Below are 13,069 nucleotides of genomic sequence, written 5' to 3' on the forward strand. Positions count from 1 at the left end.
TAAACATAGAAAGCATTCCTCTAATAATTCTTAAATGCCATAGTTGATACCAAACAAATATTTCATAATAAATGTTATATGTTCTCTGTTTATTCAGAAACAAGATTTTAATTAGTTTTTGTTGTCCGGTCACATTGACACTATGAGTTTAATTTATAAACATTTAAATACAGAATACATACCAAGAAATACCCATAGTATCTAGATAATTTTTGTTGTCCAGTCACATTTATAACTAAATTACGAGCAAGACATTGTGAGTATTCCAAGAGTGTGTCCTTTATATGGTATCATTCAGTGATTAGGGTTTAAAATTTTCTTACTTATATGAGAAGCCAAAGGATGTACTAGTTGACTGTGCAAATGCCTGAAATTGCTGGGGCTGGCCCGAAGCTTGGCTTGGTCTGGGTCTCCCACATAGATTGAAGAGACCCAAGCACTTGAGTCAGTACTGCCTTCCAGTTGAGCTTTAATGGGAAAGTAGAACTGGAAGTGGAACTGGAACCCGGGCACTGTGACATAGAAACTGGGCATCCCAGGTGACAGCTGAAGGAACTCACCAAATGCCCACCTCTGCTTTCCTTCCCTTGGCACCTTCCTGAGTGAGCCGGATTCACAAATATATTGTCTGCTTTACTCCCCACAGCTTACTTAAGTCAGGCTATAGGTTTATATAGAACGACAGTTTGAAAAACCATTTTTCTTTTTTACTTAATACCTACTATAGAGATCAAGGGCCTAACTTTTTACTTGGAACGTAGTTGGTTTATTTTTGATAAACTCCAGGATGCACTGACATACTGTATATGTACATATATATAAAAATGAAACAAGTTCACGGTTGATTTCATCCTAAAATTTTACAAGAAACAAAGATACACAGTCTAGGAGTTTGTCACAGTATGTGGCATAGGGCAGTTGTCAAACCCTGAGACAGTTGAGCTGGACTTCCAGGATTAAAATCCAATGTATCTTTCTTGGTGGTTGTGTTGACTCCTCATCGTATTGACACAATTACTTGTTGTCTGGTTTGATGAAGCAATAAGGCAGGCAACACTTGCTGCAGTAATGCCTGTCAAAATGGCTGGCCATGAACACTCTGGCATCGCAAGCATCAGAAGGACACTTGTGATACAGGCAACAGTTTAACCATTCTTGTCTACCTTAGAGTACTTTAGTACAGTCAGCTTAACCTTATTTCCATTATGCTTGTTCTTCATGGGAGTGGTGTAAGACTTCTTCATTTGCTTGGCACCACAAAGTCTCAACACAAGATGTAGCATGGACTCTTTCAAAATGATACAAAGTCTTTCACAATGTTATAGTCAGATAAAGTTTGTCCATCTTCCAGTTGCTTGCCAGCAAAGATCAGTCCTTACCAACCTTTCGGCTTTCACATTTTCTGGTGTATCTGAGGGCTCATCCTCGAGGGTGATGGTCTTCCCCATAAGGGTCTTAATGAAGATCTGTGTCTTGGTGGCAGGCTCACCAAAGAAGACAGCTCGATAAAGAGCACCACCAGCCACCTGTTTCTTGCTGGCTGTATGACTATGGGCCAGTTACTTAAACTATCTGTGCCTTACTGTCAATAACTGCACAGGAGATATACTAATACTGTTTGGTGGAGTTGTCATGATCATTAAATGAGTACATGTATAGGAAGTACTTGGATCTGTGCCTGGCACAGCGAGTATTAAATGTTTCAGTCATTATCTTATGATAATGGTGTTATAGTTATAGACCATTTTTTTTTTTTCATCACAATATAGGAAGAGAGGAGCCCTGTCTGGTGGTACAACAGGTTAAACTTTTGTTTGCAAAGTTGGCTATCCCTTGTTAGAGTGCCTGTTTAAGCTCAGCTGATCTTCTAATTCAGCTCCATGCTAATATGCCTAGGAAAACCACCCATGTGGGAGACCTGGATGAAAGTTCTGAGCTTCTGCCTTTGGTCTGGCTCAGACCCAGCCATTGTGGCCGTTTAGGAAGTAAATCTGTTGATGTAAGCTCTCTCCATCTCCCTGTCTCTCCCTTTCTCGCAGTCACTCTGTCTGTCAAATATAGTCTTTTTGAAAAGTGGAAGAAAAGCTTCATTTTGCCTTCATTTAGATGAGTATATTCTTATTTAGGTTCTACGTTTGCTCATCTGACTCCTGTGTCTGTTTTTTTTGGAGCTATGCATGTTTTTACTTTGTTTCTGGCTTAAGAAAAGGTTCTGTTGAACCTTACATTGTGTCCCTTCAAATCTAGCTAGATACTGTTGGCACTATTTTTTTTTTTGACTGATAAGTTTGTTCTTTTAAAAGTATATAATACTAACCATATACTGTGGTGTGTGTTTTTTTGCCACTGAAATACATTTAATATAGAATATTTAAATGAGAATTTTTCTTTGTGAAAAAATAAGGTACTATGTTAAGAACGTTAGGAATGATAGTTATTATGAAATGAATTTACTGGGTCCAGTGTGATAACCTAGTGGCTAAAAGTCCTCGCCTTGCACACAGCTGGGGTCCTATATGGTCACTGGTTCTAATCCCACTGGCCCTGCTTCCCATCCCGCTCTCTGCTTGTGGCCTGGGAAAGCATAGAGAGTGGCCCAAAGCTTTGGGACCCTGCACCCGTGTGGGAGACCTGGAAGAGGCTCCTGGCTCCTGGCTTTGGGATTGACTCAGCTCTGGCCATTGAGGCTACTTGGGGAATGAGTCATTGGACAGAGATCTTCCTCTCTGTCTGTCTTCCTCTTTGTATATCTGACTTTCCAGTAAAAAATAAATTTTTAAAGAAGAAATGAATTTCCTATAGAATATCACAAATTGGTAATTCACTGATTTTTTTTTTTTAATTTTAGTAAGCGTCTGGGACATAGATGTAGTAGGGGGCATAGTTCTCTAATCACAGAAATATTCCATTGAAATTTATTCTGTTGTGTGTTTCTTTATCAAGGATTCTGCCTCTAATGCCCTTAGAAATGCTCTTTATTATCTTAAAAAACTCAAGTTGGATTTAAAAACCATTTTTAGGAGCTTCATTACATCATGACCTGAGATTTTTCTAGTGGTTGGGGAAATCTCAAACCTAGTCCACCTAGTCCAGTGATCATAGCCAGCAGCCTACAATCCCTCAGAGCTCTGTTCCCCTTACCAGAGACCTCACCTTACATGTGTAGCTGACTTTCATAGTTTTAGCTTTCTGATAAACGGGTCACCGATAAAAGCTTAGATGGGATATGTAAGCTCTGGACATGTTCAAAAATACGTGTTAGTATATGCTTTCTTAAAACAAAACAAAAACATGCTTTAGCCTGGTGTGGAGAGACTATAAATTTTAAAGTAATGATTAGATTAAATTCTCCATGTACAAAAAATAAGACATGGGAGAACAGTGAAGTAAGGGATTTATAGCTGCCTAACCTGTTTGACCTGAATAACTATTTAATTCCTGTGACTCTCCTCGTCTGTTTCTTTCTCCATAAGATTTATCTGTTTGTATTTTAAAGCATAGTTAGAGCAAAAAAGTTAGAGATCTTCAGTCTGCCGATTCACCTCTCCACATGGCAACATGACCTGGGCTGTGCTGAGCTAAAGCCAGGATGCTCACAGGGGTCTCCCACATGAGAGTGGGAGCCCAAGTTCTTGGGCCGTTTGCACTACTTTCTCAAGTGCATTGTCAGGAAGCTGAATCAGAACTGGAGTGGCTGCTCCTGGAACTGGTACCGCTGTGGGATGTCATTGTTGCAGGTGTTAGCTTAACCCACTGAGCCACAACACCTGCCTTCCTCCCCGTCTTTTATCTAATCAGCATTGCTTAATTGGTATTAGGATGACTAAGTCTGATTTCTAGGCTGTTAATAAGAATGATTGATAAAAGCCTCAGGGTTTCTGTTCTCGATAAGCATTTCTAAAAGGGGAGAGGAGGAATAAGATAGCCTTTTTTTTAATGCATTTTATTTTTACTGGAAAGTCAGATATACAGAGGACAGAGAGGGAGATTTTTCCATCCAATGATTCACTCCCCAAGTGACCACAACAGATGGAGCTGAGCCCATCCCAAAGCCAGGAGCCAGGAGCCTCTTCCGGGTCTCCCATGTGGGTGCAGGGTCCCAAAGCTTTGTTCTGTCCTCTGCTGCTTTCCCAGGCCACAGGTAGGGAGCTAGATGGGAAACAGGGCTGCCGGCATATGAACCAGTGACCATACAGGATCCTGGTGCTTGCAAGGTAAGGATTTCAGCTTCTAGGCTACTGTACTGGGCCCAGGATAGTTTTTTTTTTTTAACCTTATATGAATATATAACCCCTTTCAGCAATATATATTTTTAAAAGTTCCCTTTGGGAACTCTTGAGCTAGATTATCCCAGAGACCTCCCAGGTTGGAGTCTATCACATTTTCCAGCATAGCTTTGGTTAAGCTTTGGCATAAAGTCATAGTCATGTTCATATACTTTATTTTTGAGAAAAAAAGAAGTCTAATAATAAAATTTTTGATTTTCATTTATTTTTACAAATCTCTACCCAGCTAGCGTATCTGATATAAAAAAGGCTGCATCTAGTAAATTGGTTTTTCAAATTAGGATTTTGTTTTGTATAAAGCAAACTATTTACAACATTGTACAAAAGGTAATTTCTTAGTTTCTGTGTTTTTTTTTTTGTTGCGGTTTTTTTTTTTTTTTTTTTTTTTTTTTTTTACTGAATGTACTAATACAGGCAGATACTCTAAAAATTAAAGACACAGTCTTACTCTGGAAAACAGATCTTCCATTCACTGGTTCACTTACCAGATGACCACAATGGTCAGGGCTAGGTAAGACCAAATGTAGCAGCTTAGAGTTCCATGTGGGCCTCCAGACAGGTGGACAGACATTAAGCAGTTACGTGTCTGCTGCTTGTTAGCAGGGAGTTGGGCAGGAGGTGGAGCAGCCAAAGCTGGAACTATCACTCCAGTATGGCATGCTGACATCACAAGTAACTGCTTAATATACCAAACCACAATACAGGCCACTGGAAAATATTCTTTTTTTATTCAGTCAGTGCTAAAATTTGAGAATTTAAGTAAAGTTATTAGAGCAAAAAGAGCTAGGAAATCTTATAAAAGGCAAAACTGCAAAAACTATATTGGTAAGAGAAATGTGAAAATTTTAATTAGGAAAAATGTATACAGTTAAAAATCCTATTAAAATATTATCTTAGGTTAGAATAGAATTTTGAAGTGTCTTTGAACTCTGTTCCATTACTTTTACCATCCTCATCTATTGAGAATTATTGAGAGCAAAATAAGATGCATCATCTGACAGCATTAATGAGGTTTATAGTCTAGATGGAGACATAGAACAATTCCATAAAAGAAATTTATGGATGAAGACAGCTTTTGCCGAGTTCCAGGTTTTATAATTAAGGGAGAAAAAAACTTGGTCAGTGAGAAGACCAGCAGTTGAAAATAGGAGAGAGAAGAGGTAGAGAGACAGACAGAATATTCTAGCTAGGAGTGATGTAAGAAGGTAGGCAGAAGTTCACAGATTCATATGTCTTAAGGAAAGCCATAGGTAACTCATTTGCACAGGAGCAAAAGGTTTTGTACTTGATAAGTAAAAATATAAAAATAGGACCGGATGTGTAGGTACAAATCAGAATTTGGGAGAACAAAGAATTTTGATTTTTCTCAAGTTTTAGTTTAGATTACATTAAGAAAACCTTCTTGGATGCATTTTTTGACCCAGTAAAGTGTTGAAATCCCTTCTGAGCTAACTGTGTGTCTTGGTAGGAGTGATTGATGTCTCCTGGGGCTAATGGCTGAGAGGCTGTTTCTTTTAGCTGGATTCTCTGGCCCAGAACAACACTGCTATGAATAGTGATTTGATGACCACAGAAGCACCTGCTCATCAAACCCTCCGGATCTGAAGCCTTCCTGTAGCTTTTTTGTTCTTTTCCTCTGCCTGGTGTGCTCTCTTTTGAACAACATTCATTGAGTGTACCCTGTGCTCTCACAGGATGATAATCTCTTTCTTTCCTTCTCAGAACAAAAATGCTGCAGTTGTGTGATGTGGTTTTATAGGAAAAATGATGCAGGACTTCAACAACATAGGATGAAAAAGTTCTAAGGACCACAGGGCTAGGGTGATTTTTTATTGTCAGTTCCTTGGGGGCAATTCATATAAGTAATCATCTTTTCTTTCTAAAGCTTCTTTTTTTAGGATCGACAGTTCTGATTATCATTCATGAGGTCACAAGCACCAGACCTTATGTATGTAATCAGAATACTGTTTGTTCTATGTCTCTGACACGGAATTTAATAAGATCATTTTACACAATGGTACCATCGCTGTGAAAAAACATTAGTTCATTAGGTACCATCGAGATGGCAAAAAAAAAAAATCCACAATGAGCAAGTTGAGGCATGCATCATAGCATTAAGAATCTGGAGGAATTATTTTGGAACACATTGGCACTAGCCATCAAAGTCATTTCTATAAACATCCAGTTAGTTGATAATTTTAACCATATCCAATAGCCCAGGATTCCTAAATATTGTTTTTCTTTTCTTTTTCATTTTCTAAATTTTTGAGATCATATTTTAAAAATTTTAATGTAACAGCTATTTTTAAATTGCATTGTAATCAAAGGCTTAATGCTCCACTAAAGTTAAACAAATAAAAGATGTCATTTTTAAGCATAGATGGAAGATTTTAAAGTAGTCATGGATCATTAAAACTATAGTAGTACATCATTCTTTGCAAATTATTTGACAATATTTAAAATCATGTTTGGCAGAACACCGTGCAACAAAACTGATGCACTCAGGCATCTCTTGCTTTTTAGATGTCTAGGATCACGATTTAGATGCACATATCAAAATTCCTGAAACCTTCTCTTGGACTCCCGACTGAGACATCCAGTTCTCTATCAGAATCTCAATTTAGATATCAGAGACTTTTATAAATCAGCAGGTGTAAAGCAATGCTCATCCGTGCTTTTGCACCTGCTCGGGTAGTTCCTGTTCGCCATGATCATCCCCATTGTCCATCCCCTGGAGGGTTAGAAATGATCCTCTGTTCCCTCTGACTTTTTGTCTACCTCCCATGGATAACAGCCACATTCCCATCTTATCTATGACCCCCTTCTTCTGTCTCTGAATAGTTGTTAGGACTGAGGCTTAAAAGCCTCCAGCTCTTACTAACCTCTCTTCAGAATTAACTCTGAAGCTCTTTCTGTAGCATACACATGTCACCATGCCAGGCTGCAAATCAGCTGACTTCAGTTGCGCCCTTCATCTGTGGGATAAAATCTAGACTTTCTCTGTAGTGAATCAAGTTGTCGGCAGCTGGTACCCAGCCTCTTTTACTTTCTGCTGTACCACTCACACCCCCAATCCTTTCCCAGGCTTCCACCTCCACCAGCTTGCCTTCCTCTATCACTATTGTGGGGTTCTGGAAAACAGTTCCAAAAATAACAGGCCCTCCTCTTTGGAACTTCCGGATGCCTTCTTATTTAGAAAAAAATAGCAAATATCATTAGGGATTTTCAGATTGGGAGATTGTCCTGGATTATCTCTCCAGGTTTGTGATTCCAAGAGGGAGGTGGCGGTGTTGAAGGGGAGATTTTGTACAGACACATTTCAAGATGCTGCATTTGAAAATTGGAGTGATCTGACTGCATGTCAAGGAATGCCACCAGAAGCTGACAGAAAAACCAGGGGTGAATTTTCCCCTAGAATCTTTGGAGGGAGTCTAGTCCTGCCAACCCTGATTTTTGTTTCAGGGGCAACTGATTTTAGACTTCTGATTCTAGGATTCAAAGAAAACACTTTCTAATGTTTGATGCCACAAATGCAGCTTTTATTTCCCTGAGCACTGACCTGATCTAGAATGTTTCTCCTCTATCTCTCTGCTTATTTTCTGAGCAAACTCTGTGAAAGCTTTTTTGGCTCTGGCCAGCTGACACCCCCCTCCCCACACACACACATCCCCTCCTTTGAGTGTATTTACTTGGTTGTTTGTGCTTGTTTTGGATCCTATTTTAGCAGTGGAATATCGGGTGGCATAGCTCTCTCAGTGGTTAAAGAGATGGGTCACCTGGTGAAATCAGTGGTAGTTTGGGTAACTATCCCAGTTAAAGCTAAGCTTCTGTCCGTATTTGGGAATCTGGACGAAAATCATGGTGCCTTACTTGCAGGTTTATTGGAGAACTGAGTATAATATTTAAATGTGATATCTGGCAGATAGAATGGCTCTCTAAGTGCTAACTTCTCTTGCCAAACTGTATTTCCACTGCTTTTATGAACATCTCTTTCCTAAACCGTGAACTCTTCGAAAGAAGGGGGAATTACTTTTTGCCCAATATTTAAGAAGTGCTTAATTCATAAATGAATAAAATACAGCCTTTATCATAGGTTTTGTTATCAAATCATTATTCTCTTTCCTAGAGCCCTTAAACTGCGAAATTTGCATGCATTTCATCCTTCAAAAATGTGAGCTCATATTTTTTAGCTAGAGAAACATGTAGCCTGTCAGCTCTCCTTGCTGTAATGGAACTTTTTGTGGTTGCGTGACTTAGAGGCTCCTTCTGTACTTCTTGGTAGGGACTCTAAGAAGACGTCTCTGCTTTGCACATAATTCATCATGGCCGCATATCCTTTTCCCCGCTTTACTTTTCAATGGGTTCATAAATAGGCATTTATAAATGGGTTCATCGGAGGCATTTAGCAGTGAAATAATGTAACATTTGTTACAAAAACTGTATTGATGTGTGCAGCTTGTTGGTTAGGCTTTGAACTTCAGGAGACAAAGAGGTGTAACACTGTTCAGTTTTATTAAACAGGATTAAACAGCATTGTTAAATAGCATTAAAGAATGCTGATTGCTGGAGATCATCTGCCCCAATCTCAGTTTTCTGTGATTCGTTTGACATTTTTAAAGTAAATATTGATTTGAAAGGCAGAGTTTTATATAGAGAACCACATACATATATAATACATATACAGAAAGAGAAAGAGAAAGAAAGATCTTCCATTCACTGGATCACTCCCCAAATGGCTGTGATGCAGAGCTGGGCCAGGCTAAATTCAGGACTCCCATGTGGGTGCAGCGTGCCCAGGAACTTGGATCATTTTCTGCTGGTTTCCCTGCCACATTAGCAGGAAACTTGATTGGAAGAAGAGCAGCCAGAACTCAAAGAGCTCTCTATATTATCCAAGTACTTCAACCCACTGTGCTGGCCTCTCATTTGACATTTCTTAAATGTCTAGCCAAAATGATCTGATATCACTATCAGAAAAATCTGTTGTTCTTGAAATTGTTCTTCTGATCATTTTAAGATAGTAATTATATTTAATTATTAAATATTTATAATTATATAATTACTTGAGGGAGCTTAAATGTGATTGCTGTATACTCAATACTATACTCAATACTATTGCATATAGCTTTCAAAGAAAATGGAGAAGTTGAAATAATGTCTTATATGCTTTTTTTAAAGGCTAGAAGTATATTTAGGAAACACCTGACAGTTTGGTGACTTGAATATATCTTAGGCTTTGTTTAGTTGACTCGCCACAAAACCCCTTCTCCATAAAAGAATATGTTCAGTTTTCCTAAAATCATTTAGTTAAAGATATAAATGTGTACATTCAAAGTGCCATATTGCAACCTCCCCTCCTCTCCCCTCCCCTCCCCTCCCTCTCTCTCCATTCCTCTCCCCTCCCTTCCCCTCCCCCCCCTCCTTCTTTCTCTCTGTGTTATTTCATGCTTTAAGAGCAGGAATTACTTATCTACTTTTTTGTTCCTATCAGTGGTAACTCACTAATTTCGCTTTGATACTTGACAATTTCACTAATGAGCTAATTATCTTATTGTTTAAAATTATACTATATTGCTAGACTTGGGACTTTGAAACATTTTCAGCAACAACAGACACTAAAATTATGACTTGCAGAAGTCTGACTACAAGTAATCTGTGTTTGGCCTCTGACAACTGAAGTTAATGATTTACTTAAATATTGTAATATGGGCTGACACAATAGCCTGATGTCTAAATCCTCACCTAGCATCCTCTGGGATCCTATATGGGCACCAGTTCCTGTACCAATGGCTCCACTTCCCATCCAGCTCCCTGTTAGTTGCCTGGGAAAGCAGTAGAGGATGTCCCAAAGCCTTGGGGCCCTGCACCTGCATGGGAGACCTGGAAGAAGCTCCTATCTCCTGGCTTTAGAGGCTCGGCTCTCACCATTGCAGCTACTTGGGGAGTGAGCCAGCAGACTGAAGATATTTCTTTCTGTATCTCTTTCTCTGTGTTTCTGCCTTTCCAATAAAAAAAATCTATTATATATATATGTATCAATGCTACTTTCTACAGTTTAACCACCTTCATCTTGATCTTTCCTTTGCTTCCTCCTGTTTCTCCATCATGTTGTCTTCTTCACAACAATCTTTGGTAGCCTGTATTATAAATATATACTCTCCAATTGCTGGCTAAAGATAAAAATAAAATTATTTTCTTCTCTACTCTCTTCAAATATTGTGTCAGATCCCTTTTTAGACTTGTGGGGTGGCTAACAGAATATTAATGGTTAATACTCAGTCATCGTTTAATACTTTGTTTCCTTCCATTTGGTGTTTGATTATGACAAAACCATTCACTATAAATCGCACGTGGCTTACATTAGGACACAGCTATGCCTTTATTTGGTGAATGTATTTCATAGTCATATGTCTCTTGTTATCAAAGTTAACTTCACATGCTTTGGATCAATCATCAAGATTGTTGTAATCATAGTTTTGCTAAAATGATCAGAACTAAAATTACTTGACAGGCAGAGGAAATCTTGTTCCCAATGACAAAGCTTTATGATGAATGCCATTCTATTACATATACAGAGACCATCTTAAATTACAGTAATACATTCTGCTTATACACGGAAGTTCTTTGGAGATGAGACCATTTTTTGTCCATTTGAATGTTAGTTTGATTTGCTATGCATTTTTAAAAAGATTTCATATAAAAGCTGAAGCATAGTTTACAGATAATTTGAAGTTTAGATAGCAGCAATAATAGAAGATCGTGTAACAGCCTAAAATGCAGTTTTCGATATGAGGGTGTGGGTTCCTTTTGTGTATGGGAGTGAAGGCACTGAATTTGCCCAAGAATTGCATCTTTATGATGGTTCAGCCGATGGGCATTGTACCTCCTTCTCCCTCAGCACCCCTGCCAACTCTGTGGCACCCTGTCAATCTGGGCTCCAAGGGTAAACCTGGCTATTCCTCGGTCATGAGAATAGAGACAACAAGGTAGAAACAAGTGTTTCGCCTTAGCAGTAACCAGAGTAGCACCCCTAAATGTTTTGGGAGCTGGGTAGCACTTTTGAAATTTCAAGAGTTTTCTCTACTGTAGTATTTACTGGAAAAGTAATTGCTCTCAGAAACTAGTTGGATGGTTGAATGATGGTTAAGTGGCTTACCCTTATGAAGGGGACATTTACTAAACACACATTTTCAAGAACCAATTATTGTTTCAACTCACAGAATATATGAAAATAATATTTGTTGTGAGTTTGAAAACTGTAGTCATGGTTACTTTGACCATAAGAATATTTTTTCCTCTCCTCTTCATCCTAAAAAGAAACCAAAACATCTGACTGAAGTTTTGGAATAAAAAATAACTTTGATTTTATTCCAATTCCTGTATTAAGCATTTATAGTACATGAGATAATTTCCACAAAGATATCTAAAGGGAAATTTTGTAATCTGTGTTGGTTCCTCTGGTATTAGCTCAGTAAAGTTACCGAACAAATAAATAGCCATCAGATAATAAGATCAGAATTATAGGTTCTGTGGGTATAATTACTGTTTATATCCATTTATAAATTATTTAATCAGCTTTTTAAATAACATACTGGGTATACAGCACAAAGCCAATACTGTGGATGATTTTTAAAAAATAGAAAAGAAGTGAAATTATAATTTACCTCGAAGGACTTAAAATCTCGGAAGAAATACAAGATCTTTCTAGAGTAGTAGTAATTTGTTTGCTATTACTTGCTAATGAAGACTCAATTCAAAGTAAGAAAATATGCTTGAATAATCAAGGTGCTTTCCCAAAAGTCAGATTTTAAATCTATTTTGTTTAGGATACTATTTCATTGACTATCGCAAAATTGCACATTCACTGAAGAAAATTTGAAGAAATCACCTACAAATGTTTATCTCCTGATAACCACTGCTTACTTAAATTGAGGAAGTGTTTGCTATTCTGCTTGTAACTATTTTATTTTCTACTTTTTATAACTATTTTATTTGTGCTATTTTATTTTCTACATGGAACCTTTTTGTGACTCTCTTTGCCTGGCTAATGTTAACTCACTTCTCAGGTTTTGTTTTTAAATGGCATTTGCTTTCAAAAATGTTCTCAAGACTAAGTTAGTTTAGATTTCCCTGCTAATACTCTCTTCTGTTTAGTCTCTAGACTTCCTCTGTATCATGAAATATTTATGATCCTGTTCTCTGTGACAAAACAGGATGCAAGCAATGTACTTGGCTTACTGTGATCACTATTTTAATGACCTATGCGATAATAACAGATAACTAACCCCCCACTGAAGTATAAATATGTTTGCCAAGCTGTTGTTAAATGTGCCTTCCTCATTAAATAGGGCAACGGCCGTGTTGTATTGCTTAGAGAAGATAAATACTAAACAGATGTCTATGTGGTTTTAAATTAATGAGTACTTAAGGAGTACACCGATAGCACTGTTGGGTATATATATACACAATATACACAATGAAATATATTTCATTTTGGCATATATAAAATGTATATTTTCACATATACTCAAAGAACCAGTCATTTAAAAAATACCTGTTATACCTTTTCTCCCCTGCCAGTGTATCTACAATGTATTCCTGTAGAGTAAAGTTTTCAGTGGTTGGGTAATACTCCATCGTAAGAACGTATAATTTAACGTTTCAGTACTGAGATGCTAAGTTTCACTCTTTTCCTAAACCACCCATCCAAATAGCCTGTACTTATTTAGGTTATTTCTACTGATTTGCTGCTAATAAATGATGTCCAGATACTTTTTTATATT

At 37.8% G+C, this 13,069-nt stretch overlaps 1 protein-coding gene and 1 pseudogene across 6 annotated transcripts in view; one reads left to right on the plus strand and one right to left on the minus strand.

The window, feature by feature from the left end:
* ANKS1B (ankyrin repeat and sterile alpha motif domain containing 1B) overlaps window positions 1-13,069 on the plus strand; it is a 1,034,668-nt gene that overhangs the window by 284,761 nt on the left and 736,838 nt on the right. The gene's annotated exons all lie outside the window — the stretch shown is intronic.
* LOC121154618 lies at window positions 1,015-12,923 on the minus strand (annotated as a pseudogene).

This window comes from Ochotona curzoniae, unplaced genomic scaffold (genome assembly GCF_017591425.1).
Source record: "Ochotona curzoniae isolate NIBS_2020 unplaced genomic scaffold, NIBS_Ocur_1.0 contig_1014, whole genome shotgun sequence".
Classification (NCBI taxonomy): domain Eukaryota; kingdom Metazoa; phylum Chordata; class Mammalia; order Lagomorpha; family Ochotonidae; genus Ochotona; species Ochotona curzoniae.